The sequence below is a fragment of the Oncorhynchus nerka genome, linkage group LG23 (genome assembly GCF_034236695.1).
Source record: "Oncorhynchus nerka isolate Pitt River linkage group LG23, Oner_Uvic_2.0, whole genome shotgun sequence".
In the NCBI taxonomy this organism is placed as follows: Eukaryota; Metazoa; Chordata; class Actinopteri; order Salmoniformes; family Salmonidae; genus Oncorhynchus; species Oncorhynchus nerka.
Genome location: NC_088418.1, coordinates 16300969 through 16324782, shown reverse-complemented (window position 1 = coordinate 16324782; position 23814 = coordinate 16300969). Strand labels below are relative to the sequence as shown.

At 45.9% G+C, this 23814-nt stretch overlaps 1 pseudogene; it reads right to left on the bottom strand.

Annotated features, from left to right (window-relative positions):
• The window catches only part of LOC115121580 (protein transport protein Sec24C-like), a 29194-nt pseudogene that overhangs the window by 2101 nt on the left and 3279 nt on the right, over positions 1–23814 (bottom strand).

Genomic DNA, 23814 nt, shown 5'->3' with positions numbered 1-23814 from the left:
GGTCTTACATGTTTGCTCATGCTTTGTCATGCAAAATGAGGCTGATTGAAGTGAAGAGCGAGAAGCGTGTGTCTCACCAGGGGAAGTAGGCGGGGATAGAAGAAGACGTGGCTCTCTGATACGTCCATACAGCCGAGCAGCTGTCTCAGGTAGGCTCTGTCGTCTACGGAGACGTCAGCTCCCGGTTGCAGCACGTCGCTCTTCAACACACAGTTCAAATAGACCGGCAGCAGCTTCATACACTCTGGTAGGATCAGCTACAGGAGGAGAGAGGACAGAGGAGGGTGAAGGGTATGAGTGTGTGTAGCAGTGTCATGCCCCACTCAGATTTGTCTTAACATTTTCAGATGGTAAATTAATTACTAAACTTTGTTTTTAAGCTCATGTTTTATCAGAATTATTTATAAAAAGTTCTGTCAGTGGTATTTTGCACAGGGGGCACACTGACTGGATCAGACAAAAAGCACCCCAGCCCTCAAGTGAGCGCACCAGAGACTGTGCAGACTGTATTGTCAGTGGAGGAATAATAAAATAAAAAAGAGTAGAGTGGCACACAAAGCATTTCATTTTAGCTGCTGGAAGTCAGGGGGTATGTTTGTAAATTAATTTGATATACAGTACCCTTCAGAAAGTATTCACACAACGTGACTTGTTACACATTTTGTTGTGTTACAACCTGAATTTAAAATGGATAAAAATTGAGATTTGCCACAATAGTGTTCCATATGATTTTTGATTTTCTCTGTACCCCACACAGAATTATCTATACTGAACAAAAATATAAAACAATACAACAATTTCAAAGATTTTACTGAGTTACATAAAGGAAATCAGTCAATTGAAATAAATGATTTAGGCCTTAGTGTATGAATTTCACATGACTGTGCAGGGGCGCAGCCTGTAGTGGGCATAGGCCCACCCACAGGGGAGCCAGGCCCAGCCAATCAGAATGTGAGGAAAAACTCAGGGGCTTTATTACAGACAGAAATACTCCTGTCTCATCAGCTGTCCAGGTGGCTGGACTCAGACGATCCCGCAGGTGAAGAAGCCGGATGTGGAGGCCCTGGGCTGGCGTGGTTACACGTGGTCTGTCGGTTGGTCGTACTGCCAAATTCTCTCAGACAACGTTGGAGGCGGCGTATGATAGAGAAATTACCGTGAATTTCTCTGGCAACAGTTCTGGTGGACATTCCTGCACCCAGTATGTCAAATGTGCACTCCCTCAAAACTTGAGACATCTCTGGCACTGTGTTGTGTAACAGAACTGCACATTTTAGATTGGCCTATTGTCCCCAGCACAATTTTTTATTTTTTTTTATTTCACCTTTATTTAACCAGGTAGGCTAGTTGAGAACAAGTTCTCATTTGCAACTGCGACCTGGCCAAGATAAAGCATAGCAGTGTGAACAGACAACACAGAGTTACACATGGAGTAAACAATTAACAAGTCAATAACACAGTAAAAAAAAAAAAATGGGCAGTCTATATACAATGTGTGCAAAAGGCATGAGGAGGTAGGCGAATAATACAATTTTGCAGATTAAACACTGGAGTGATAAATGATCAGATGGTCATGTACAGGTAGAGATATTGGTGTGCAAAAGAGCAGAAAAGTAAAAAAAAAAAAGAAAACAGTATAAAAACAGTATGGGAATGAGGTAGGTGAAAATGGGTGGGCTATTTACCAATAGACTATGTACAGCTGCAGCGATCGGTTAGCTGCTCGGATAGCCGATGTTTGAAGTTGGTGAGGGAGATAAAAGTCTCCAACTTCAGCGATTTTTGCAGTTCGTTCCAGTCACAGGCAGCAGAGTACTGGAACGAAAGGCGGCCAAATGAGGTGTTGGCTTTAGGGATGATCAGTGAGATACACCTGCTGGAGCGCGTGCTACGGATGGGTGTTGCCATCGTGACCAGTGAACTGAGATAAGGCGGAGCTTTACCTAGCATGGACTTGTAGATGACCTGGAGCCAGTGGGTCTGGCGACGAATATGTAGCGAGGGCCAGCCGACTAGAGCATACAAGTCGCAGTGGTGGGTGGTATAAGGTGCTTTGGTGACAAAACGGATGGCACTGTGATAGACTGCATCCAGTTTGCTGAGTAGAGTGTTGGAAGCCATTTTGTAGATGACATCGCCGAAGTCGAGGATCGGTAGGATAGTCAGTTTTACTAGGGTAAGCTTGGCGGCGTGAGTGAAGGAGGCTTTGTTGCGGAATAGAAAGCAGACTCTTGATTTGATTTTTCGATTGGAGATGTTTGATGTGAGTCTGGAAGGAGAGTTTGCAGTCTAGCCAGACACCTAGGTACTTATAGATGTCCACATATTCAAGGTCGGAACCATCCAGGGTGGTGATGCTAGTCGGGCATGCGGGTGCAGGCAGCGATCGGTTGAAAAGCATGCATTTGGTTTTACTCGCGTTTAAGAGCAGTTGGAGGCCACGGAAGGAGTGCTGTATGGCATTGAAGCTCGTTTGGAGGTTAGATAGCACAGTGTCCAATGACGGGCCGAAAGTATATAGAATGGTGTCGTCTGCGTAGAGGTGGATCAGGGAATCGCCCGCAGCAAGAGCAACATCATTGATATATACAGAGAAAAGAGTCGGCCCGAGAATTGAACCCTGTGGCACCCCCATAGAGACTGCCAGAGGACCGGACAGCATGCCCTCCGATTTGACACACTGAACTCTGTCTGCAAAGTAATTGGTGAACCAACAAGGTGGACTTACGTAATGATCATGCTGTTTAATCAGCTTCTTGATATGGCACACACCTGTTAGGTGGATTTTTTATTTACCTTTATTTAACTAGGCAAGTCAGTTAAGAACAAATTCTTATTTTCAATGACGGCCTAGGAACGGCGGGTTAACTGCCTGTTCAGGGGCAGAACGACAGATTTGTACCTTGTTAGCTCGGGGATTCAAACTTGCAACCTTTCGGTTACTAGTCCAATGCTCTAACCACTGGGCTACCCTGCCGCCCCATCGATTATGTCGGTAAAGTAGAAATGTAAAAAATGTTTAAAAAATAAATAAATTGTGCACAAAATTGAGAAATAAGCTTTCTGTGGAACATTTCTGGGATATTTTATTTCTTTAAACACAGGACCAACACTTTACATGTTGCTTTTATATTTGTGTTCAGTATATAAAGTCCCTCAGTCGAGCAGTGAATTTCAGACAAATATGTAACCAAACACTAGGGAGGTCTTACAATGCCTATTGGTAGATGTCCGGGTGGCTGGAGGAAACCGCTCAATGGTGACTTTAAAACAGTTTCAGAGTTCAATGGCTGTGATCGGAGAAAACTGAGGACGGATCAAGAACATTCTAAAAAAGCAGACAATAAATATCCCTTTGAGCTGGGTGAAGTTATTAATTACACTTTGGATGGTTACCAATACACCCGGTCACTACAAAGATACAGGTGTCTTTTCTAACTCAGTTGCTGGAGATGAAGGAAACCGCTCAATGGTGACTTTAAAACAGTTTCAGAGTTCAATGGCTGTGATCGGAGAAAACGAAGGACGGATCAAGAACATTCTAGTTACTCCACAATTTTAACCTAATTGACAAGTGAAAAGAATGAAGCCTGTACAGAATAAAAATATTAAAAAACATGCATCCTGTTAACACTTTCTACTCAAGAGGAAAACATTGTGTTTGGGGCAAATCCAATATATTACTGAGTACCAATCTCCACATGTTCAAGCATAGTCGTGGCTGCATCATGCTATGGGAATGTTTGTAATCGTTAAGGAATGAGGAGTTAGTTTTTCAGGATGAAAAGAAACGGCTAAACACAGGAACAAATCCTAGAGGAAAACCTGGTTCAGTCTGCTTTCCACCAGACACTGGGAGATGAATTCACTTTTCAGCAGGACAACAACCTAAAACACAAGGCCAAATATACACTGGAGTTGCTTACCAAGAAGACAGTGAATGTTCCTGAGTGGCCGAGTTACAGTTGACTTAAATCTATGGCAAGACCTGAAAACGGTTGTCTAGCAGTGATCAACAACCAATTTGACAGAGCTTGAAGAATTTAGAAAATAATAAATAGGCAGATATTGTACAATCCAGGTGTGAAAAGCTCAGAGACTCACAGCTGTAAACGCCACCAAAGGTGCTTCTACAAAGTATTGACTCAGTGGGGGTGAACTTATTTACATTAGACTTCTGTATTTCATTATCAATATATTTGCTCAAATGCCTAAAAACATGTTTTTCACTGTCATTATGGGCTATTGTGTGTAGATGGGTGAGAAAAATGATTGAATCCATTTTGAATTCAGGCTGTAACAAAATGTGGAATAAGTCAAGGGGCATGAATACTTTCTGAAGGTACTGTATTCTTACATATGCAGAAAAATGCATAGTTTAACTGTAATCTGGCACCGTACGATATGTGCCTGTGTTGATGATCAAGCTATAAGGCACACGAGGCAGTGCTGTATCGTGAATGCAGTCAGAGGTAAATGGCGTTGTTCGGCCCGACGCGATAGCAGAGGCACTGCCTCGCGTGCCTTATAGCTTTTAGAAAACTGTTACAAACATATTCAAGTAACAATGAATGACATATTTTCATTAAGAAGTTATTTTGATAAGGGAATTGATAGAACTTCCTTCTTCCATCAGAAGATAGCCCTGTAAGAATGTTCTGAAGATGAAGACAACGCAGAGGTCAAGAGGTCAATAGAGTACTGATTATCAATAGTGTTTTTCCTGTAATAGGGATTTATCAATGGAAATAGTGTTTTTTCTGTAATAGGGAATTATCAATGGAAATAGTGTTTTTCCTGTAATAGGGATTTATCAATGGAAATAGTGTTTTTCCTGTAATAGGGATTTATCAATGGAAATAGTGTTTTTCCTGTAATAGGGATTTATCAATGGAAATAGTGTTTTTCCTGTAATAGGGAATTATCAATGGAAAGTGTTTTTCTGTAATAGGGAATTATCAATGGAAATAGTGTTTTTCCTGTAATAGGGAATTATCAATGGAAATAGTGTTTTTCCTGTAATAGGGATTTATCAATGGAAATAGTGTTTTTCCTGTAATAGGGATTTATCAATGGAAATAGTGTTTTTCCTGTAATAGGGAATTATCAATGGAAAGTGTTTTTTCTGTAATAGGCAATTATCAATGGAAATAGTGTTTTTCTGTAATAGGGAATTATCAATGAAAATAGTGTTTTTCTGTAATAGGGAATTATCAATGGAAATAGTTGGTTTTCAGTTCAACATAATGTCAGTCTTGAACTTACAGCTACTTGTGGCACGTTCTTATTGGTCCAAATTGTTAATACATTGAATCTGAAATAGGATACTTGTTCTTTGGCCATTGGCCCAGTTTTATGATGGGCTGGGTTATAAAGTATATCCTGTCCCTTTGTTCTGAGAAGAGAATCACTGGGGACAGGGGAGAATGACCATCTACTTCCAAGCATGATTTGTCCTATTTGAATAACCTATTTTCCTCCTCTTGATTTGCCTCTGGGTCTGTTATTATTAAAGAACAACATCAACTGCTAACAGTCTTTTGGTCATGTTGCTACAGACACGACCCAGTCGTTCATTATTTTTGTTTAGTTGCTATGCAAAAGGACTGGTCGTCCATTCTAAACAAAATGGTTACTATGAAGGCTGTATAACGTTCTTGTCACTTGCTAGCTAGCTAGCCAACTTCGGCCACGGCAAACATTGGACCTAGAATGACAGTACACTGGCTACATTTTCCTATTGACATTTAACGTGGATATGTCCATGACAATGACGTTGATGCGTGATTTCGACTGGCTCAGTTAAAGTTGTCTGGTGACCATTCACTCTACGTATGGTAGGACACAGATCAACATTCCAAAGTGAAACATTGTCTTCAGACAGGCAGACAGTGAGGTTCATATTAACCCCTGCTGTACCAAATTAAATGCTAGGCTGGAAGCAAGGGGAAATAATGGCGAGTTGAGAACAATACAAGAGTTGACTGGGACAGCAACCTGATATTCTGATGAAGGCGCAGTGGTCGTTCAGATGGAACGGTTAGCAGGCATAGGTGTGTTTGTGACGGCCAATACAGAACGGCTTGGAATGCTCCTCGTCCAATCAACATCCAGGATCCAAATAACCTGTTTGATAACGTGCGTTATGATCCCATGTACTGTGTTGTAATGTGGATGTATTATCCTAGGCATGTTAGCGCAGCACATTGAGGTGTGTGATTGACAACAGAATTGACACCCTCATTAAAATGACAATTGAACAAGTAAAGAGGTATGTTTAGACACATACGCAGGAAAATAGACATTTTGACAGAACTAGGCACAACGATTATGGCTGTAAATTGCAGGAAAAAGCTCTTTCAGGTGATAGAAAAATGCAAATGTAGCCAACTCCACGACAGATGGCAACGCCTTTCTCATGTACATTGTGCCCCCTCTAAAATAATGGGTGCACGACGCCCCTGAGTGAGTGTGTATAAGTTGTGTGTGTGGGGGATTTGTGTGTGTTTGAGACTGACTGTGTGTGTGGTGAGTATTTAGTGTGCGGGTGAGTGTGTGTGTATCATGCGTGTGTCACTGACCTGTCCAAGAGGGGGGCTGTGTGAGTGACTGACCTGTCCGGCAGACGAGGGGCTGGCACAGTTCTTGCGGTAGCAGGCCAGAATCTGGGCACACTGGTTCACCAAGGTGTCTCTCACCGTCTTGGTCGGGGTGTTCAATAGGCTGCGGTACGCTACACACACAGAGAGAGAAAAAGCCCATTGGTATCCATTTCCAGACATGAAGTTTAAATCCTACTGATCAGACTGCTATAACGCATCTGAAGTAGAATTGGTTGTTTGTTGAGTGAACCCTTGCTGTTCTTTATACATGCGCTCTTAGTAACGTAACCCAGAAACATAGTTAACTATTTCACTAACATACAGGGCCTTGCAAAAGTATACATTCCCCTTGGCATTTTTCCTATTTTGTTGCCTTACAACCTGGAATAAAATGTTTTTTGGGGGGGCTCATTTGATTTACACAACATGCCTACTTTGAAGATGAAACATATTTTTTTTGTGAAACAAACAAGAAATAAGACAGAAAACTTCAGCGTGCACATCTATTCACCCCCCAAAGTCAATACTTTGTAGAGCCACCTTTTGCAGCAATTACAGCTGCAAGTCTCTCGGGGTATGTCTCTATAAGCTTGGCACATCTAGTCAATTTAAATTACAGGTTGTAATGCAACAAAGTAGGAAAAACACAAAGGGGATGAATAGTTTTGCAAGCCACTGTATAGAGAGGGGAACAGGGAGATAGTTGGATAGACAACGTGTGACTCCTACCATACTTGGAGAAGAAGTTGATGATTGTGTCCGTCTCACAGTTCCGGTAGAGGTCGGCGAGCTGGGAGCAGCAGTTGACCGCCATGTTGTGGACCCTCAGACGCCGCTGACCACTACAGCTGGTGTACAACACCGCGCACTGCATGAGCGCCCCGGTGTCCTCGCTGAGCTTGTCGTCGTGGCGGAATTCCACGGTGACAGTCTTGTCACAGTCCAGGCCTGCCAGCTCCACGTCTGTCGTGTTGCTCATGAAGAACGAGCCAAAGAAATCTGTCGCTCTGATACCTGGAGGAGAGAGGGAGGAGGTTATGATGGCACTGAAAAACTATTTAACGCTAGGTGAAGTGTGTGTGAGAGTCAAACACCTACCTGTGCTCGTTCGGACCCTCATGACAGCGTCAAAGCCCATCGGCTTCTGAACGTCTCGTCGCAGATCATTCAGGAACCGCTCGCGGTCCATCTCAGCCTGACACATATACAGAGTGAGTGAAGGCAGATAACAGGAGAAGGGTGGATGGGGTTTGGATCAGCGCCAGTGTGTGTATAAATGTGTGTGTTTACCTGGAAGTAGGTGTATTTGTAGACTGAGCCGCCAGTGGAGACGGGCACCACGCCAAGCGTTGCCACGTCGACGTACTGGTTGGGGAACAGGAAGAGGTCCACACAGCAGCCCTGTGCTACACACTCCTTAGACAGGTTACTATAGAAACCAGACTGGGGCTGGAACAGAGACTGGGGGGGAAAGAGGAGTGAGACACATTGACAGAGTCATTAACTGCCCAACCAATACCAGAGAGAACACATCCTCCCTCTGTGCTGTGTCTGCCATGCTGAGTAGCCATATCAGTTTACCTTGTCCTTGTGTGTGTGTGTGTGTGTACCTTCTCCTTGTCTGTTCCCACCAGTTTCTTGTCCTCTCTGTTCTTCAGTTTCCCAGGAGCCTCAGCGATGGGCAGACTGGAGTGGAACAAAAACAGCTTCCCGGCACAGTCTGCAGCCTTCAGTGCCTCCAGTCCTGCCTGGATGACTGGTCCAAACACCGTCTCAGTCTCCCTGGTGTCTGCAAACATCTCCGGAATCTGGTCTAGCAAACTGACACACACACACACACAATGATTCTCTGCAACAGAAACAGTTGAGAAGCCTGGACAGATGAGACTTCTGCTGTAATATAAGTGATGGATGTAAATGTCTGTATATTAGGGCTCCGCACTGCGGCCATTTAGACATTTTGCGACCCTTTGACATGGTTGTGTTTAATTTTTCTACATGGTCACCTCAATCAAAACCCACCAATCAGTAAAGTACATTATCCTGATGATTCCTGTAATGAAAGTTTACGCCCTGCAGCTGCCCCTGTTGTTTCGCTGGCGCCTGCCGCCCACTGCGGGAGGGGCGCCTGCCGCCCACTGCGGGAGGGGGCCCTGCCGCCCACTGCGGGAGGGGACCCTGCCGCCCACTGCGGGAGGGGACCCTGCCGCCCACTGTGGGAAGGGCGCCTTCTGGGAGCGAGCCACTCGCTCTCTCGTTTCCCGGGGTGGGTATAATTTATTTCTCAACTCTGATTACTGGGCTCAACAACCCAGATATTACATATGGCTGAGATAGGTCTGTGGAGCGCATCGGCCAATGCATCGGCATCATTGGGCAGTTTTTTAGGGCATAAAATGTACTGCTAGATTAACTTATGGATACTAGCAGTGGGTATTATATTTAGAGTTAGCAATCTAGCTCATGTTTTTGGGTTTATATTTAGAGTTAGCGATCTAGCTCATGTTTTTGGGTTTATATTTTGAGTTAGCGATCTAGCTCATGTGTTTGGGTTTATATTTAGAGTTAGCGATCTAGCTCATGTTTTTGGGTTTATATTTTGAGTTAGCGATCTAGCTCATGTTTTTGGGTTTATATTTAGAGTTAGCGATCTAGCTCATGTTTTTGGGTTTATATTTTGAGTTAGCGATCTAGCTCATGTTTTTGGGTTTATATTTAGAGTTAGCGATCTAGCTCATGTGTTTGGGTTTATATTTAGAGTTAGCGATCTAGCTCATGTTTTGGGGTTTATAATTTGAGTTCGCAATCTAGGTCATGTGTTTGGAGTTTCCACTTCGAAGGTGGTGAATTAGCCCCCCAAAAAGAAGCCCATGATATTAGTATATAAAGATGTAGGCAAATTCATCTCCATTGAACAGTAAATACAGAAATAATCTATTTGTAAATCTGAAATTCATGACAATCACTTGATTAGGTTGCACATAAAAACATTTTCTATCACAACTTGTTAGATGAAAACAAGTGATTTCTTGAATGCCATCTCAGTAGTCTATTAGACTAAAATGATTAGAACCAGAATATTTAAGACATATTCAGTTAAGATCAATATTTCCCTTTACGTAATAAACAGGATTTCCCGGCTCTATTTGGGACTCATTGGGTCTAGGTTGATGGTAACTAGACTTGATACCGAATGTTATGGATTGTTCTCATATCTGTTGATAGCGACTGACGCCGGACTGAAGGTACAAGGACAGAGGACACTGTCACTGTATTCTGTAGCAGCTGGTGTTGACAGAACGTCGGTGCTGTGAGATTAGAATAGAAGGACCTTCTTAGAGAAGCGGAGCTACACATTTTCTCTGCTTCTGTTCTGGAGGCGTCTCCCTGTTGCAACTTGTGTTAGATCAGATGGACATTGATTGTCTGCTCTTCTCCTCACCTTGAAAATCCCTATTATATTTACATATGTTCTCTATCGCGTGATAGTGCAAGAACAAAATAGCTGTGACCAAATCATGGGCTGGTGCCACCGACTGAAAAACATAGATGCACCAGCGGAAATGTTAGTCTGGAGATCTGGTGTGTGTGTGTGTGTACATACCTCTCGATGACCATCCGGCTGTCGTTGACGTTGACCAGGAAGCCGTCGAGCAGAGGGAGGAACATGTCACTGACGTCACTGACCACCATCATCTGGGGCTGGGCCAGGCTGGACTTGACGTTGTAGAAGTGCAACACCTTGTTGTAGGTTACAAAACCCACACGCACCACCGAGTCTGCCTCTGGATTCTCCCTGGAGGGACAAGACACAAAATGTTATTAATTCGCTGGTGTACGTGTGTGTGTGTGTGTCTACCTGGGCAGGCAGTGTGTGTGTGTGTGTGTGTCTACCTGGGCAGGCAGTGTGTGTGTGTGTGTGTGTGTGTGTCTACCTGGGCAGGCAGTGTGTGTGGTGTGTGTGTGTGTGTGTGTCTACCTGGGCAGGCAGTGTGTGTGTGTCTACCTGGGCAGGCAGTGTGTGTGTGTCTACCTGGGCAGGCAGTGTGTGTGTGTCTACCTGGGCAGGCAGTGTGTGTGTGTCTACCTGGGCAGGCAGTGTGTGTGTGTCTACCTGGGCAGGCAGTGTGTGTGTCTCTACCTGGGCAGGCAGTGTGTGTGTGTGTCTCTCTACCTGGGCAGGCAGTGTGTGTGTGTGTGTGTGTCTACCTGGGCAGGCAGTATGTGTGTGTGTGTGTGTGTGTCTCTACCTGGGCAGGCAGTGTGTGTGTGTGTGTCTCTACCTGGGCAGGCAGTGTGTGTGTGTGTGTCTCTACCTGGGCAGGCAGTGTGTGTGTGTCTCTACCTGGGCAGGCAGTGTGTGTGTGTGTGTGTGTGAGTCTCTACCTGGGCAGGCAGTGTGTGTGTGTGTGTGTGTGTGTGTGTGTGTGTGTGTCTCTACCTGGGCAGGCAGTGTGTGTGTTCCTGGGCAGGCAGTGTGTGTGTTCCTGGGCAGGCAGTGTGTGTGTTCCTGGGCAGGCAGTGTGTGTGTTCCTGGGCAGGCAGTGTGTGTGTTCCTGGGCAGGCAGTGTGTGTGTTCGGGTGTACCTGGGCAGGTAGTCCAGTAGAGTCTTGAGCTCCTGACAGACGATGTTAACCATGCCACTCTTCACGGCGTTGTAAGACACATCGATGAAGAAGATGAACGACGGGGGCTGGGGGAGCTTATTGTTCTGAGAGAGAGAAGAACTTAGTATTTAGACTAGACATATTGAGCATATTACATCATGAGAATCTCTGGTATTGTGCCAAGCTTGGTCCTCTCATCTGGCTCTTTGAGAAAATCTTCTGGTCCAAATGGAGCAACGCTACAGGCCTCCAGTCTCTCAGAAAAACACAGTAGTTACCTACCTTACAGTAGTCGACGGTGGCCACAAACTCGTAGCTGCCCAGAGAGAGCTCTGGCCGGTCGCAGCAGTCCACCCTCTTCCCTGTGTGGTCCAGATGCTGGAAGTAGTGGGGAGGCACTGTGGATGGATGGATATACTTAGACCGTGTTATAACATACAATAACGATACCACACTAACACAATATCTTCCTGCACACACACCGTCTGTGACGCAGCTGCAGAAGCCACACTGGAAGCGGCGTCCGCCCTCGATGAACTGCATGTAGGGACACATGTAGGCCTTGCAGCGATTACAGCGGATTGGACCAGCCTCCCCATGGTCCACGATGTACGGACGGGTCTGAGAGACAACAGGGTTGTTAAGCTCAGAGAAATGTTAACACAACAATAAAACGAGAGCGTGAATGTGATGAGAAGACCAGAGGAGATAGCGGTGTGGTGTGTGTGTGTCTCACCTCGTCGGGGGGCAACATGGCTAGAGGTTTGATTACGGCTGCCAGGGGGACCTGGGACTGTTTGGCCATGTCGGCCGTGCAGGGTATGTTGTAGGCTGTACAGCGGACGAACCGCGGGCTGGCGTTGCCCTGGTCTTTCACCTGGAAGTTGGTGGTGACAAGGGGCGGAGTCTGACCTTTGACCCCCGTGGTGAACGGCTCACTGCTCTTGTTGGCCCGGTCGTCCTCAATCACCTGGATCTGTAATACAGAGAGAACAGCAGTTTTACAGGCACACTAACGTCAATACGATAGAGGAGAGAAGAAAACGCATGCAGAGAGAGTAAGAAAATAAAGTTTGAAAACAGTGATGCCATCCCATAATAGGGCTGCGTAATTAACGGAATTTACGTCAAAAATCGCAATATTAACATCGCAAGAGATCTACAACGGAAGCAGTAATTTGAAACGCCGCTCTCCCTCTACTCTTGCATCTGCGCAGACGCTGTCAGATTGTTCCAAACAAGAACGATGCAGATTCTTAATACAAATGATTATATATGTCTATGATTCAAACAGTTTGTGTTTTGATGTACAGTGCATACAGAAAGTACCCACATTTTGTTACGTTACAGCCTCGTTCTAAAATGGATTAAATTGTTTTTCCCCCCATCCTATAATGACAAAGCAAAAACTGAAATAACACATTTACATCGGTAGAGAGACCATCGTATTCTTGGTCACCTCCCTGACCAAAGCTCTTCTCCCCTGATTGCTCAGACTAGGAAGAGTCTTCTTCCATTTAAGAATGAAGGAGGCCACTGTGTTCTTGGGGACCTTCAATGCTGCAGACATGAATTAGTACCCTTCGCAAGATCTGTGCTGCGCCACAATCCGGTCTCAGAGCTCTACGGACAATTCCTTCGACCTCATGGCTTGGTTTTTGCTCTGACATGCACTGTCAACTGTGGGACCTTATATAGACAATCAATTGTGCAATCAATTGAATTTACCACAGGTGAACTCCAAGCAAGTTGTATAAACATCTAGGATGATCAATGGAAACAGGAGGCACCTGAACTGAATTTCAAGTCTCATAGCAAAGGGTCTGAATAGTGTAAATATTTTTACCTGTTTTCACATCGTCATTATGGGGGTAGTGTGAAGATTGATGAGGATTTAATTTTAAAAAAAAATCAATTTTAGAATAAGGCTGTAACATAACAAAACGTGGAAAAAGTCAAGGGGTCTGAATACTTTCCGAATGCACTGTACATAGCAAGTCAAATTGCAATACTATGTTTTGCCCATATCGTGCAGCCCTAAATCCCATAATACTAACACAATGGCACAGCAACACTGTAGAATACAGTGAACAACACACCAAAACCACTAGGGAGGGCGTAACACAAATGTAGAATGATCGTGGACAAACGGCACAATGCAAGGAATTGTGGGTGAGATACTGCAGGCTGGCATGCGAGGAGGTGGTGGTGGTGGGGGGGATGGGGTATCAGCACAGTGAGCATGGTCTATCCCCAGAGGCAAAGGTGGGCTCCAGAGGGTCAGGGCAGTGTTTCCTCTGGGGAAAAACTTGTAGCAGTGGGGGAGGAAAAGGTAACAAGGGGGGTATCTAGGACTGAGAAGCTCACTTCTGGCGACTTAAAAAAACAAACTAATTTCTACTCCAAAATGGATGAAAATATGGTGGGGTTTTACAATTTACAATTGCCCCGTGTTACATGTATCCCCCTATGCAGTCACAGCCTGTTGTGGAGCGGTAACATACTTCACCATGCCACTGCTACAAACTCAAGCATTAAAATTGGTGCCGTTTGTGCTATTTAGGAGGTTAAAAATAAATAAAGTAGGACTGGAAAGCTGGGAAGATCCCCCTCTTTAACAAAGACCATTAGCAACTTGACCAAGCCTGCCCATTTCTCCTTCACCCAAATCCAGATATCTGATATTCTGAAAGATTCTGAAAGAAATGCAAAATCTGGACCCCGGCAAATCAGCCGGGATAGACAATCTGGACCCTCTATTTCTAAGATCCCCAAAGATTGGAAAGCTGCTGCGGTCATCCCCCTCTTCAAAGGGGGAGACACTCTAGACCCAAACTACTATAGACCTAGATCTATTCTACCCTGCCTATCTAAGGTCTTCCAAAGCCAATTTAACAAACAGATCACCGACCATTTCGAATCCCACCGTACCTTCTCCGCTATGCAATCTGGCTTCAGAGCTGGTCATGGGTGCACCTCAGCCACGCTCAAGGTCCTTAACGATATCATAACCGCCATCGATAAGAGAAAATACTGTGCAGCTGTATTCATCGACCTGGCCAAGGCTTTCGACTCGGTCAATCACCACATTCTTATCGGCAGACTCAACAGCCTTGGTTTCTCAAATGACTGCCTCACCTGGTTCACCAACTACTTCTCAGACAGAGTTCAGTGTCAAATCGGAGGGCCTGTTGTCCGGACCTCTGGGAGTCTATGGGGGTGCCACAGGGTTCAATCCTCGGACCGACTCTTTTCTCTGAATACATCAAAGATGTCGCTCTTGCTGCTGGTGATTCTCTGATCCACCTCTACGCAGACGACACCATTCTGTATACTTCTGGCCCTTCTTTGGACACTGTGTTACCTAACCTCCAGACGAGCTTCAATGCCATACAACTCTCCTTTCATGGCTTCCAACTGCTCTTAAATGCAAGTAAAACTAAATGCATGCTCTTCAACCGATCGCTGCCCACACCTGCCCGCCCATCCAGCATCACAACTCTGGACAATTACAAATACCTAAATGTCTGGTTAGACTGTAAACTCCCCTTCCAGACTCACAATAAGCATCTCCAATCCAAAATTAAATTTAGAATCGGCTTCCTATTTCGCAACAAAGCATCCTTAACTCATGCTGCCACACATACCCTAGTAAAACTGACTATCTAAGGATCCTTGACTTCGGCGATGTCATCTACAAAATAGTCTCCAACACTCTACTCAGCAAATTGGATGCAGTCAATCACAGTGCCATCTGTTTTGTCACCAAAGCCCCATATACTACCCACCACTGAGACCTGTATGCTCTCGTTGGCTGGCCCTCGCCTCATATCCGTCAACAAACCCACTGGCTCCAGGTCCTCTACAAGTCTTTGCTGGGTAAAGCCCCGCCTTATCTCAGTTCACTGGTCACCATAGTAGCACCCACCCATAGCACATGCTCCAGCAGATATATTTCACTGGTCACCCCCAAAGCCAAATCCTCCTTTGGCCCGCCTTTCCTTCCAGTTCTCTGCTGCCAATGACTGGAACAAACTGCAAAAATCACTAAAACTGGAGACTCATATCTCCCTCACTAACTTTAAGTACCAGCTGTCAGAGCAGCTCACAGATCACAGCACCTGTACATAGCCAATCTGTAAATAGCCCATCCAACTACCTCATCCCCATACTGTTATTTATTTTGCTCCTTTGCACCCCAGTACCGCTACTTGCACACTGATCTTCTGCACATAAATCACTCCAATGTTTAATTTGACATACTGTAATTATTTCACAACTATGGCCTATTTATCGCCTCACCTCCCTTATCCTACCTCAGATGCACACATTGTATATAGACTTTATTGTATTATTGACTGCATGTTTGTTTATTCCATGTGTAACTCTGTTGTTTGTATCGCACTGCTTTGCTTTATCTTGGCCAGGGCGCAGTTGTAAATGAGAACTTGTTCTCAACTAGCCTACCTGGTTAAATAAATGTGTTCTCAACTAGCCTACCTGGTTAAATAAAGGTGAAATAAAAAAATTAAAATTAAACTTCAGTTTTTCCCACGATTGCAAGAATTGTTGTGCATTGACTGCTTGTCAGAATGTATGTTTCCCTCCCTATGGCACTTCAATACGCCTTCGAGAGGAATATTTATCTCACATAGAATACACAAGCCAACTCTGTGAACAAATAATATATTCTACTAAGGGGTTATCTGATCTCTATTGGATATCGTTTTGTTTGCAGAGGAAAGGTCAATGTGGACTGTTCCAGCATCTTTAAAGTATGCTTCAGCAGAAAAACTTTTTCATGTTCCATATTTTTCGACGGCGGCAGCAATGATTTTGACGTTGCGCAGCGCCACAGCTAAATGATCGCAGCGGAAACACTGATCACGGGGTCAGGGTTCAAAGGATCGGGTGTAGCAGTTTGTGAAGCGGAGAGGACACAGATGATCGCTGGGCTGGGGTAAGGGATTAGGGCATAGGGTGCAGACAGAGATAATGGGTTAAGGGGTATAGCAGAGGGGTTAGGGTATAGACAGGAGGATAATGGTTTACGGGGTAGGGCATAGGGGTTAGGGTGTAGACAGGAGGATAATGGGTTAAGGGGTATAGCAGAGGGGTTAGGGTATAGACAGGAGGATAATGATTTACGGGGTAGGGCATAGGGTTAGGTGTAGACAGGAGGATAATGATTTACGGGGTAGGGCATTGGGTTAGGTGTAGACAGGAGGATAATGATTTACGGGGTAGGGCATAGGGTTAGGTGTAGACAGGAGGATAATGGTTTACGGGGTAGGGCCTTGGGTTAGGGTATAGACAGGAGGATAATGGTTTACGGGGTAGGGCATTGGGTTAGGGTATAGACAGGAGGATAATGGTTTACGGGGTAGGGCATTGGGTTAGGGTATAGACAGGGGGATAATGATTTACGGGGTAGGGCATAGGGGTTAGGGTATAGACAGGGGGATAATGATTTATGGGGTAGGGCATAGGGGTTAGGGTATAGACAGGGGATAATGATTTATGGGGTAGGGAATGGGATTAGGGTGTAGACAGGGGATAATGATTTACGGGGTATTTACGGGGTAGGGCATTGGGGTTAGGGTATAGACAGGGGGATAATGATTTTATTTACGGGGTAGGGCATTGGGGTTAGGGTGTAGACAGGGGGATAATGATTTAAGGGGTAGGGCATTGGGATTAGGTGTAGACAGGAGGATAATGATTTACGGGGGGTAGGGCATTGGGGTTAGGGTGTAGACAGGAGGATAATGATTTAGGGGTATTTACGGGGTAGGGCATTAGGCAGGAGGGATTTAAGGGGTAGTTAGGTGTAGACAGGAGGATAATGATTTAAGGGGTAGGGCATAGGGGTTAGGGTGTAGACAGGGGGATAATGATTTACGGGGTATTTACGGGGTAGGGCATTGGGGTTAGGGTGTAGACAGGAGGATAATGATTTAGGGGTAGGGCATTGGGGTTAGGGTGTAGACAGGGGATAATGATTTACGGGGTAGGGCATTGGGGTTAGGGTGTAGACAGGAGGATAATGATTTAGGGGGTATTTACGGGGTAGGGCATTGGGGTTAGGGTGTAGACAGGAGGATAATGATTTACGGGGTAGGGCATTGGGGTTAGGGTGTAGACAGGAGGATAATGATTTACGGGGTAGGGCATAGGGGTTACAAGGTAAACAGGAGACTTACTGGACTGGGGATAGCATCTGGGTCTATTCTATGTCTGAATTTCTGCACAGCCGGCAGCTCAGACACTTGCTTTACATTCACAACAGAGTTTTGTCCAGCAAATCATCAAATTAAACAAACCAAAAGAAACGGGACAAAGAGACAAGAGGATGAAAATAACTCTGTAGCAGGATTATTAAATCCCTGACTGTTTGTCCAGACTGGGATTATTGGTTCTAGATTAGTCAGTGATCAGAGAGAAGGCCAGCAGATCATCAGTCTGAAGCACATGCTCAACTTGGACTGGGTTACACTGTTAAGACAGACATGCAGTTTTGTATTGCTATCCTTGAAAGAATTGATTCTCATCCAAAATCCTATTTTCTGGAAACCCCCCCCCCCAAAAAAATAGCATTTTTACTCATAGGGCCCGGCAAGATGTACCCACTTTTCCTTGTTTTACTATCCTGCTGGTAGCCACAAGGATAGTTAAACAAAAACACACACACGGTACAATATCTAACCTCATTATCACCAACACACTAATACATCACAGGACAAAGTGTTTGTGTGTTAGCAGGATGGGGAGAGTGTGTGTGTCTTACTGGGCTGGGGATGGAGTCAGGGTCCAGTCTCTTCTGTGTGGGGGCAGGGGTGGGGGCAGGGACTGCGCCGTAGTTCTGTTGCCCAGGATACTGCGGGCCTGCATAGCCGGGCTGGGGGCCTCTGGGCTGCCCAAACGCACCTAGGGAGAAAAATATTTATCCATCTATTAGAAACTCTTCTGGTTTATTGGCTAGAAAATGGTGGACCTACCAAGACAACATTTTGTTGTCAAAAGCAAACCAGCGGTCTGGTAGAAGTTGTACAGGGGTTTGACCATGGTGGACTCACCATTCTGCTGGGTTGGGTATCCTCCCTGCATGCCAGGCTGAGCAGGCTGTTGCATGGGGCCGGGGGAAGGGGGTTGGCCTGCTGCTGGGACATGGAGGGGGTGGCATGGGGCATTGGGGAGGGGGCCAGAGTGGAAGTGAGGGGGCCCGGGTTGGGACGGGGCTGGGCGGCAGGGTACTGGGCAGGGGATGCAAAGGTAGGTGGGAAAGGGCCAGGTTGGGAGGAGGGAGGGGGCCAGAGTACAAGGCCTGGGAGACTGGAGGAGGAGCACAGTTGGGAAAGGTTTGCTGCGCAGGGGGAGGAGGGCCAGGTGGGAAGGACTGTTGTCGAGAGACTGCAGGGGCCCGAGGTTGGCTGGAAGGGGGAGGGCCCGAGTATGGAGAGGAGGAGGGGAAGGGTTGGGAGGGAGGGGGCGCGGAGGAGGGGAAGGGTTGTTGTTGAGAGGGAGGAGGGCCATCATAGTAAGGTTGGGGGGCTGCAGGCTCACTGGGACGGGAAGGCTGGGAGGGGGCACCAGACACTGGGTGAGGAGCTTGTGTATAAGAGGGAGGGGCTGCAGCGGAGTAGGCAGCACTGATTGGAGGCTCGGAGCTGGGAGGTGGAGCTGGTGAAAGAGCAGAGAACATTAAATTCAGCAAGAATCGGTAACTAGAGTTGTGTTTAGTAGGATGCAAAGTTCGGCACGAAATTCGTCAATTGATTAATTTGAAATAATTTCTTACCATATCCCGGCCCAGCAGAGGTGAGGGGGCCTGACCCGACCTGCATCTCTGACATCTGATTGGTCATCTGTTGCATGGAGGGCTGCACCCCGTACTGCTGGGTGTAAGAAGGGTGTGGCCCCGACAAGTTCATAGCACCTTGGCTATACGGCTGACACACTGGCGGCCTGGACACACGTACACAAAAACAACTCAGCACACACAAACACACACACATAAACATCTGGACACACACCCACAACCGCTGTCTACTGGATACTCTTCATGTGTGTTGTCTGACCTGTGAGCTGGCTGAGCCATAGAGTGATCCATAGGTGGGGGCCCATTCTGAATGTCTCCCTGGGCATACTGGGAGTAGGCCTGGTTGGTGGAGACTGGAGGGGGGCCCCTGGCAGATCCTGAGAGAGAGGGAGGCTGTTAGGCACCTGACTGCAATGACCACAGGTTTGAAACACAGCGGATGCATTCTTGAAGTTACATCATCACCTATGATGAATGTTACATCATCAACGCAAGAATGTTAAATGGAGGATTACTTCCTGCCAAAAAAAAAACCCACATTGGTAAAGTCAGTCATCCTAAGGTAAGGTTGGGCAGTATACTGTATACGTTGGTAAAGTTAGTCATCCTAAGGTAAGGTTGGGCGGTATACCATATACGTTGGTAAAGTTAGTCATCCTAAGGTAAGGTTGGGCGGTATACCATATACGTTGGTAAAGTTAGTCATCCTAAGGTTGGGCAGTATACCATATACGTTGGTAAAGTTAGTCATCCTAAGGTAAGGTTGGGCGGTATACTGTATACGTTGGTAAAGTTAGTCATCCTAAGGTAAGGTTGGGCAGTATACTGTATACGTTGGTAAAGTTAGTCATCCTAAGGTAAGGTTGGGCAGTATACCATATACGTTGGTAAAGTTAGTCATCCTAAGGTAAGGTTGGGCGGTATACTGTATACGTTGGTAAAGTTAGTCATCCTAAGGTAAGGTTGGGCAGTATACTGTATATGTTGGTAAAGTTAGTCATCCTAAGGTAAGGTTGGGCGGTATACCATATACGTTGGTAAAGTAAGTCATCCTAAGGTAAGGTTGGGCGGTATACTGTATATGTTGGTATGTTGCATATCTTGCAGGTAAAGTCATGTGAAAAAGCTACATCTTAGATTTGGAACTTTAAACGGTTCATGAGAACCATTGCTCTCAAGACACATGACCAGCAGGCTGTAGAAGCATGTAGGTAGGAGGGAGGAGCCAAGAGGAAGCAGTTACCCAAGTCAAGAGGAGAGGGCAGGTCAGAGACTGGGTTAGCTGGCACAGCCTTAGAGGGAAAGCTGGCATAGGTAGAATAACCTGAAAAACAAGAAGAGGAAGACACCATGTACGGAGGAAAAGAAATGCTGAAAGACGGGCGAGGAGGAACACATACAAGCATTCACACTGCTCCAATCAAATACATACAAACAGGTTTTAGTTCCCTTTCTTTCTCTCTCACACAGAGACACACAGGAAAGGCAATGAGTAAACTTTGCAACAGGCACAGAGACACTCTCTACCTTGCAGAAGGCAAGCTAGCTTTTGGGAAGAACATAGACAGGAAGAAGAAGCAAGAGGGAAGAAGCGAACCAGAGGTATAAGGTTAGGGAAAGAGGGACAGACGTACCTTGTGGAGCCCCAGGCTGGTAGGCTGTAGCGGGGCCGCTGTAGGGTCCATAGGAGCCGGGGTAACCGCCTCCCAAGGGAGCGTAGCTAGGCTGGCCGTAGCCAGGCTGGGGCTGGCCGTACGGAGATGCCATGGGAGGCTGCTGGTTCACATTCATCCTCAATTCATACCTAGAACTGGGAGAAGTTAACATGCATTTAACTCCCAAGGCAGGGGTTGATTTCTATATCAACTTCACTGCCCTGACAATAAGTACTAGGACAACAGCGTTAATGTTTTGACGTTCCAGGTGCAGGGCTCTACAGTGCCACTATTTTACTTGCATATTTGCCTAAATATTTAGCCGTCGGAATTAGAACTTTGTTTAGGCACACCAGTGAGTCAAGAGAAATGAAGGAATCTAGCTTTATTATGTCAAATATTTTTCATTGTGTTCCTGAATATTTTTGTTCGTCTACATTTAAAATTAGGCGCAGGTGCTCCTTGCAAAAGAGGTCAGCGTTGAGTCACACGGGACTGCCCTGCTTCATTAGGGTAAGACTCCCTGTAGTTGGAAGTGAGCCCTTGCTATCAGAGCTGAGAGAAGAAGAATGGTTTCATGCATGTTAACATTAGAAGCCTCCTCCCTAAGTTTGTTTTATTCACTGCCTTAGCACACTCTGCCAACACGGATGTCCTAGCCGTGTCTGAATCCTTGCTTAGGAAAACCACCAAAAACCCTGAAATTTCCATCCCTAACTATAACATTTTCCGACAAGATAGAACTGGCGGAGTTGCAATCTACTGCAGAGATAGACTGTCTTACTATCCAGGTCTGTAACAAAACAATTTGAGCTTCTATTTTTTTTAAATCCACCTTTCCAGAAACAAGTCTCTCACCGTTGCTATAGACCACCTTCTGTCCCAAGTTATGCCCTGGACACCATATGTGAATTGATTGCCCTCCATCTATCTTCAGAGATTGTGCTGTTAGGTGACAAACTGGGACATGCTTAACACCCCGACCATTCTGCAATCTAAGCTAGATGCCCTCAATCTCACACAAATTATCAAATTAACCTACCAGGTATAACCCCAAATCCGTAAACACGGGCACCCTGCTGTCTTCAACCAGGATCTCAGCGATCACTGACTTATTGCCTGCTTCCGTAATGAGTCTGCGGTCAACCGACCACCCCTCATCACTGTCAAACGCTCCCTAAAACACTTCAGCGAGCAGGCCTTTCTAATCGACCTGGCCCGGGAATCCTGTAAGGATATTGACCTCATTCCGTCAGTAAAGGATGCCTGGTTATTCTTTAAAAATGCCTTCCTCACCACCTTAAATAAGCATGCCCCATTCAAAAATGTTGAACCAGGAACAGATATAGCCCTTGGTTCACCCAAGACGTGACTGCCCATGACAAGCACAAAAACATCCTGTGGCGTACTGCATTAGCATCGAATAGCCCCCACGATATGCAACTTTTCAGGGAAGTTAGGAACATATAGAGACAGGCAGATAGGAAAGCAAAGGCTAGCTTTTTCAAACAGAAATTTGCATCCTGTAGCACAAACTCCAAAAGGTTATGGGACACTAAAGTTCATGGAGAGTAAGAGCACCTCCTCCCAGCTGCCCACTGCACTGAGGCAAGGAAACACTGTCACCATCGATAAAGCCGCAATAATTGAGAATTTCAATAAGCATTTTTCTACGGCTGGCCATGCTTTCCACCTGACTACCCCTACCCCGGTCAACAGCACTGCACCCCCCACAGCAACTTGCCCAAGCCTCCCCATTTCTCCTTTACCCAAATCCAGATAGCTGATGTTCTGAAAGAACTGCAAAATCTGGACCCCTACAAATTAGCCGGGCTAGACAATCTGGACCCTCTCTTTCTAAAATTACCTGCCGAAATTGTCACAACCCCTATTACTAGCCGATTCAACCTCTTTCAAATCGTCTGAGATCCCCAAAGATTGGAAAGCTGCCGAGGTCATCCCCCTCTTCAAAGGGGGAGACACCTTGGACCCAAACTGTTATAGACCCATATCTATCCTGCCCTGCCTTTCTAAAGTCTTCGAAAGCCAAGTTAACAAACAGATCACCAACCATTTCGAATCCCACCATACCTTCTCCGCTATGCAATCTTGGTTCCGAGCTGGTCATGGGTGCACTTCAGCCACGCTCAAGGTCCTAAACGATATCATACCCGCCATTGATAAGAGACAATACTGTGCAGCTGTATTCATCGACCTGGCCATGGCTTTCGACTCGGTCAATCACCACATTCTTATCGGCAGACTCAACAGCCTTGGTTTCTCAAATGACTGCCTCGCCTGGTTCACCAACTACTTCTCAGATAGAGTTCAGTGTGTCAAATCGGAGGGCCTGTTGTCCAGACCTCTGGCAGTCTATGTGGGTGCCACAGGGTTCAATCCTCGGGCTGACTCTTTTCTCTGTATACATCAATGATGTCGCTCTTTCGGCTGGTGATTCTCCGATCCACCTCTACGCAGACGATACCATTCTGTATACCTCTGGCCCTTCTTTGGACAATGTATTAACTAACCTCCAGACGAGCTTCAATGCCATACAACTGTCCTTCCGTGGCCTCCAACTGCTCTTAAATGCATGCTCTTCAACCAATCGCTGCCCACACCTGCCTGCCCATCTAGCATCACTACTCTGGACGGTTCGGACTTAGAATATGTGGACAACTATAAATACCTAGGTGTCTGGTTAGACTGCAAACTCCTTCCGGGCTCACATTAAGCATCTCCAATCCAAAATTAAATCTAGAATCGGCTTCCTATTTTGCAACAAAGCATCCTTCACTCATGCTGCCAAACATCCCCTCGTAAAACTGACTATCCTACCGATCCTAGACTTCGGCGATATAATTTACAAAATAGCCTCCAACACCCTTTTCAGCAAATTAGATGCAGTCAATCACAGTGCCATCCGTTTTGTCACCAAAGCCCCATATACTACCCACAACTGCGACCTGTATACTCTCGTTGGCTGGCCCTCGCTTCATATTCGTCACCAAACCCACTTGCTCCAGGTCATCTACCAGTCTTTCCTAGGTTAAAGCCATGCCTTATCTCAGCTCACTGGTCACCATAGCACCCACCCATAGCACGCACTCCAGCAGGTATATTTCACTGG